This window comes from Crinia signifera, chromosome 7, assembly GCF_055691185.1.
Source record: "Crinia signifera chromosome 7, ASM5569118v1, whole genome shotgun sequence".
Taxonomy (NCBI): domain Eukaryota; kingdom Metazoa; phylum Chordata; class Amphibia; order Anura; family Myobatrachidae; genus Crinia; species Crinia signifera.
This window is the reverse complement of record NC_139223.1, coordinates 49,645,932-49,653,389: the sequence shown is the minus strand read 5'-3', so window position 1 is coordinate 49,653,389 and position 7,458 is coordinate 49,645,932. Positions and strand designations below refer to the sequence as shown.

Here is a 7,458-nt window from a genome sequence, read left to right as displayed (position 1 = left end):
TAGGGGTATACTTATAGGTGTTATAGGCCAGGGTCAGTGCAGTACTAAGGGTATTCAGCTGGGAGGTACATTTTTTCCATTTGGAGTGGACGTATGACATAATATGGCCCCTAAGGACCGCTTTTGAGGCATTCCAATATATAGAATGATTGTCAGCTTGAGCTGAATTATCAGTGACAAAATTTAGACCAAGCATGAGTGTGGGTGTGAATAAAATGAAAAGTCTTTCTGTAGAGGGCGAAATATGCGCCAGGGATCAGTAAGACCTAATTGAGAGCAGAAAGGGGAGAGGAGATTAGGAAAAGTTTGAGATCACCCGATCACCAGGTTACCACGATGTGGGGTATCATCAGTAAAACTTGGTCATACCCCATATAAGGCTGTAGGCTTCTTGTAGCGACCCACGCCGCCCTGCAAAAATCTCTGCCATCCCCCCCCCTCCCCTGAGTCCAGGCAGCACAGTGCTGTGCTGCCCAAACCAGTGACCTCCTCCTCCCTAGCCCCTACATCCTCTTCCCGGTGCAGGGAGGAGGAGATGGAGCCCTTGGCCCCACAGCTAGCTAGGTAAGGGAGGAGGGGGAGCCGCCAGGCACCGCTACCACATCGCCCCCGCGTATCGCAAAGGGCAGCTTAACGCAAGAGCTGTCCTTGGCGATAATTATTGCGTGTTAGTACATAAGCGATAAATATCTATGCGGTAGCCGGTGATGTGCGGTGGGGAGGGGCTGCGGATGTTAGTGCATCCCGCCCTAAGAGTGCCAAGGGATCTGCAGAATGTGTGTGTGCTACATAAGAAACTGTTAATAAATAACTATATATATATATATATATATATATATATATATATATACATATATATACACATACATACATACTGATTACTATCTATTACTAATGGTTTCATTTTGACATTTTAATAGCAGCTGAAGAGGATGAAGAATCACCATCAGGGACCAGAGTCATTGAGACCATCAGCAAGCCAAAGAATGCCACATACAGGCTTGGGAACCTGAGACAAAGAGACCCACATACAGGCTTGGGAACCTGAGACAAAGAGACCCACATACAGGCTTGGGAACCTAAGACAAAGAGACCCACATACAGGCTTGGGAACCTAAGACAAAGAGACCCACATACAGGCTTGGGAACCTAAGACAAAGAGACCCACATACAGGCTTGGGAACCTGAGGCAAAGAGACCCACATACAGGCTTGGGAACCTGAGACAAAGAGACCCACATACAGGCTTGGGAACCTAAGACAAAGAGACCCACATACAGGCTTGGGAACCTAAGACAAAGAGACCCACATATAGGCTTGGGAACCTAAGACAAAGAGACCCAAATACAGACTTGGGAACCTGAGACAAAGAGACCCACATACAGGCTTGGGAACCTGAGACAAAGAGACCCACATACAGGCTTGGGAACCTGAGACAAAGAGACCCACATACAGGCTTGGGAACCTGAGACAAAAGAAACCCATCCCATCCCACTCCCCCTCCCCCTCCCCCCCCCCCCCACCCGTGGCTGTTATTGCATGGCTATCGGGCGTGGCCCCTTGGCGATGGGGTTACCAGTTCTATATGAATTGGTAGTGGAACAGCCACCATGGACCAACGCAATATTCATTTTGTTATTGTTACGTTAGAACAGTGTAAATGTGCTGTGAGACTTGCTGTGAGACAGTGCTGACAACTTTCAGCTTAATTTGCAAAACATCTATTATTCTATATAAATAACTGGGAAATCCATATGAATATGCAGGAAATACAGGGAGTGACAATTATTAGTGGCAGCCCTCAGTGAGATTAGTTCTCCACATTAACCAGAGAACAGTCTCACTTCAGGCAGATGGCAAGGATTTTGGATTGCCAACATATTTGGTGCTCACAATGCCTTTGATATATGTATAATGGAGAACCTGTATTAGGTACAGAGACAGGGCTATAACCAGAATTTGGGGACTTTGTATAGAACCTCCTAGAGTGCAGAAATTGCCCATAGCAACCAAACTTCTACCTATCATTTTATGGAATGTAGTTGATATTTGATTGATAGATAGGTGTTTGGTTGCTGCAGACAACGTCCCCATTCTAGACTTTATACATCTTATGCAGAACCACTATAGCGGTTACTGTCTCCCTGTCATGGTAGCATTTAGGCTGACTACAAACTGTTCGCTGATAATCCCGGTTCCCTAGAAGAAAGCATATTTCCTGGTGGAGTCCATAAAGCTTTATCTTTCTAGCACCCGCAAGCAGAGGCGGAAATTAATCCCAGTTTCCTGGATGCAAATTAAAATTCGGTGCCCCTCCACCTTAACAGTCCAATTTATTTTTCAATTCAGTCTGCTTTATATGTTTAAATTAATTGTAATTTTTTTTATTATTCAAAAATTGTCTACATTGACTGATGTTAATATTCTTATTGGAAAGTGGCTCACCACTGGCTCTACTACTAGCGCGCTATGGCTGTTGATCCTGACTAGATGATGGACCTGAAAGGGTTAAAAAAGGTTGTGAAAATAGTTGGTGGGGCATAGTAACAATATTCAGCCGTCTGCAGCATGAATTAGCGCTCACCGGTGGGTGCTATCTCCTAGCCCAAAAAAACCTACAGCACCTGGTGTTCCCATGTGGTCTCCCACCCAAGTACTAACCAGGCCCAACACTGCTTAGCTTCCAAGACCAGACAAGATTGGGCCTATCCAGTGCAGTATGGCTGTATGTGAGACACATGCACTTTTTTGCCCTCTTCTACTTCTATCTACAGGTAAGCTAATAAAAAAGTTTCCTAACTGTATTGGCTTACTGAAAAAAATCATGTGTTGGTAATGTAAAAAGACCTACAGGACATGATATTAGAAGGTGGTCTCAAATTAAACTACTAAAGAGGCTCAACACTGTTTATCTGCCAGTTGGAATTGGGCCTAAACAGTGTGGTAAGTCATATATGGCAAGAAAACGGGCAGGTACATAGAGCAATACTAAAATTAACAAATAGAACAATGAAACCATGAATCGAAGCCTATCAGATACTTTGCGGCTAAGACAATACAACTATTCAGCAAGAAAAAACACATGTTGCAGCAAATATTCAGTAATAACCAAATGCAAGAGCAAACATTAGTAGGCCTCCAAGCGCCCAGGGACACCAGACACCACATTCAAGTTTCAGGAATAGAGAAATGAGCCCTGGCCATCCCCAAACACATGAAGGCGAGCCGGGTAAAGCAAAGAGAACTTCATTTTAGAATCAATAAGATGCTTGCAAATAGGAGCAAAGTCCCTGTGTCTAGAAGCCACCAGATTAGAAAAGTCTTGGAAGATGAGAAGACGGTCCCCCTTGTAAGTAATGCTGTCGGTTCTTCTGTAGTGTTCCAAGACTTTAACCTTGTCGGCGTAGTTCAGAATACGCATGATGACTGGGCGGGGTCTACCAGTAGGGTTAGGTCTGTCAGGGCCAATTCTGTGTGCCCTTTCAATCGCCAGTGGTGATCCTTTGAGGTCCAACGCCAGCTGTTCTGGTAACCAGAAAGCCAGGAGATCCATGAGTTCATGATCCCGGATTGACTCCGGTATGCCCACCACCCGCAAATTATTACGACGATTACGATTTTCCAAATAGTCTTATTTATCGGATAGGGCATGGATTTCCTTGGAATGCGATGCCACTGTGGTTTGAGCAGCTTGCAGGTCATCCTCGAGGGAGGAGATTCTCTGTTCTGCAGTGTCCAGGCATTGGGAGTGCTGGGTGAGCTAGGCAAGGGTAGAATCTATAGAAGACTTGAGACCAGCTAGTTTCTCATCCAGCTTTGGACCTATGACTGCGGCAATATCAGCTGGTTTCATTTTGGATGATCTGGGCGTATTTGTTGCCTATCTTTTGTTTTGTGAGGTCAGGCGGGTAACAGAACGATCAGAGTCAGAGGAATAACAACACTGGGAGTCAGTAGGTGGGGCCCGGGAGGATCCTGTAGAGGACATTGAGTGTGGTACTAAATATTTTTCCATACATCCATCCCGGCAGATAGAATTGAGAAATGTAGGCAGCTGCAGGGATTAGCGGGTAGTAAGCTGCAAGCGTTAATAAGAATTGGTTAAAGTTCACATTTCACTGGAAGAAACAATAAAGATGTGCAGCAGGGATCCGCAATAGCATCCGAGGCTAGTTGTCTTACAGTTACATTTTACAGCAGTAAGCAATAAAAGTCAGCATTCAGGTGTGCAGTGGGAATATCCATGCTAGGCAGGTGTTGTAAGAGTATTGTACTTTTACATTGCTTTGTATACACAGCACTTCTCCCTAACAGAGGGAGAGAGATGATTTGGACAAGCTGTGTATAGCGAGGGGGGCAGCCTCACAGTGTGTAGGTTCTGGGCAGTGTTATATGTAGAGCAGCAGGCAAGTCATACTGGGTCTCAGTGAGGTTTAGGGGGGCAACCCTTAAGTGGGTTACACCTCCCCTGCTCCTAAAAGATATTCAATCCTGTGGTATGGTAGAGGGGGGATCAAGGGGGACAGCCAGGGTGCAGAGCAAATATATATTATTCCCTATGCCCCCACCAAGATGGCTGACGCCCTTACTAGGCAGAATGGTGGGGCAGGGGAGAAGAATATAGCTCCAAGCAGGAGCTCTTACCACAGCGTGCCCAGTCAGAGTAGCCAGAATGTCTGCAGGGTGCGGATCAGGCGTGCAGCCGCAGGTCCGGAGCCCGGGTCCCGCCTGTGTGTGAGATCCAGGCCGCGGCTCTGGCATCACGTGCAGGACGCCAACTGCCGCCACCCGGAATATAGTCCCCCGGCACCCCAGCTGCTAGCGGGTGGTCTCCAGCGGGGCGGGTGAGGTCGGAGGGGTCTCTGGAGGTCAGCGGGGCATGTTGGTGAGATTTCCGGCATCGACGCCCGCAACGGAGCCCGATCCCCGGCCTGAAATCGAGTCGCCAGCTTCGGCGCCGCGGATAGGCCGCAATCAGCAGAATCCCTTGGATGGGCTTCCCGACTCCGCTGCCCTCCGCGGTTTGTCTCTCAGGTGGTGAGCAGCCCTGGGGGACCTGCTGTATGTCAGGGATAAAGACTGGGGCATCTAGGGACTCGGTGAGAGCAGGTTTGTGCGGGAGCCCAGGGAAGGTTTGTCTGCTCCTGATGGCTGCCTGGCCACGCCCCTATTTATAGTTTCTTATATAGCGCAGCATATTCTATTGGTTACCATATAATAAGTCACTAAAGTAGTAAGCTGGTGACCAATAGACTCAATTTATAGTAAAACAATCAAACCGCTCAGACAGTAGATTAGGGAGACACAGAATACAGAGAACATGGAATACAGTTATGCAGAGTCAGATATACATTTCTTCTTTACAGACAGGAAATATTCAACATGACCTTATATTACTAGACAGAAACAATCGTATTAAGAATCATTACTTCACCACACAACAGGGAAATTCATTAAAGGGCCTCATACACTACAACAATATGTCTGACCCTGAAGTCGGATGCGATTTCCCTTAAACGCCCCCTGGACCTTGGGGGAAATTTACCAAGAAGGGAGTTCTATTTCATATGGTATGTTGCTATGGGCAACCAATCAGATACTATCCATTATCTTCTAGAATGTGCTACATTGTGATTGGTTACCCATAGCAACATGGCAGGTAAAATAGAACTCCCAAAATCTACCCCAACCTCAGCCTAATGGGGCCTACACATGGAGAGATGTGCGCCAGCGATCTGACCAATGGTAGATCACTCAGCACATAGAGATGTGTCAGCAATGTGTGCTGATCGATCTGCCAGGGTCAATGTTCTCCATAGAGACGATCTGACTACATTTATACTGCATGGAGTATAAACCTAAACTGACCATCATTCTTATGGCACCTACACACGGAGCGATTTTGGGTCATTTTCTAAGCAATCTAGTCAAATCAGATCGCTTACAAAATGACCCCCATGTGCAGGCCCCATAACTCTAATCTTAACCTTAAACTTGTAATGTTGACATTGAGACTGTCAACATAATGACTGTTGACATTGTTTTCTGACATGTTCACTGTCAACATAACGCCCAATTCTGACTGTCTATATAACCCCTTCTGCTTATTTAATGGTGCATATTAAGAGCCTTTTTGACTACTACCTTGGTTGTAATCTACACATGTGTCTGTCAGATAGTCACCTCATGTTACCTGACATTTGTCACAATGGAGCGGAAAGAGACGTTTCTCTATATGAAGAATACTGCCAGACAGCGGGACTTTATGCCGCTGCCTTGAGATCTGGGGGGGGCACCCCGAGTCTTCCCATCACAAAATGAAGGATACCTGTGAGGACATCCTTGTTGTACTTCACCCCATTGAGTGTCAACATCTGTGAGAGATGCTCAAAAGAACCACTACAAATGCCAGCATCGCTCACATTTGTCATATAAATTCACTTGGCACTCAAAGGGTTAATGCGGGTTACGGCTGTGGAGCTTCTACTGCAAAACGCAATAATGAATGGGCAAAAAAAAAACAGAAAAAGGAAAATTCACTGGGAATAATCAGGCGCTTTGACAATGAGCTGATCCTTCAATATACGCAGCTGCCTGGGTGTGAGGATAGTCACTCCCCACTGGTAGAAAATAAAAAAATACTCGCACAAGGCGAGTTAAGGCAGCGCTTATGTCAATGAATATACCAAATTGCGTATGAAAGGTATAAATTTTACTGTTTTAAAATGCATATAAATACAATTATACATTCGTATGAATAAAACAATAACAAATACAACTTAATAAAATAGGAAAGGTGGGGAATAAAAGTAAATTGGAGTTAATGAATTCAAGTATAAAAAAGATATCCCACCTCAGTGGACATTTATGAGGTGAAAAAATAGTGTGATCACTTAATTGTGGAGAGCAGGTAAGTGCACTTTACCAGCAAGAAGTTCTGAATCCTTTTTGAGGAGTGGTATTGTAGCTGGAAAATCCTCACGATGTATGCGGCTGCTTGATATGCCGCTGGAGGAGTCAGGGATCGCAGGATGGAATTAGTCCTCTATTGACGGGTGTGAGACAGATGGTGAGTATCTCAAACACCGGAGGGATGTTACTGTGGCGATATGACCAGTACAGTTCCAGCAATGAATACGATATGGCTTCCGTGCCCAAGAGGATGACCTCACTGGTTTAGATGTTGTTACCAGCGGTGTCTTGGAGCACGGTGTCCGCCTTTGTATGGTGTCCAGATAAGCATAGGCGAATCTAGGGGGTGGTCCGGGGGTGCACAGGACCACCCATTAGCCCATTTTGTAGCTGAGGGATGAGGCTTTCCAACGAGCCCAGCCCCGTGACTCTAGCCCCCTGGGAACCGGAGATACTGCCAGGCAAAGCTGGAACGTTTTCCCTATAGGATAACATAGGACCCGCTAATTCCGACCCCCACCCAGTTCAACGGCTGCCAGTTCCCCCT

At 46.0% G+C, this 7,458-nt stretch overlaps 1 pseudogene; it reads right to left on the bottom strand.

Moving 5' to 3' along the window:
* Nucleotides 1–2,611: 2,611 nt before the first annotated feature.
* Nucleotides 2,612–2,730, bottom strand: LOC146024959 (5S ribosomal RNA; annotated as a pseudogene).
* Nucleotides 2,731–7,458: the final 4,728 nt, after the last annotated feature.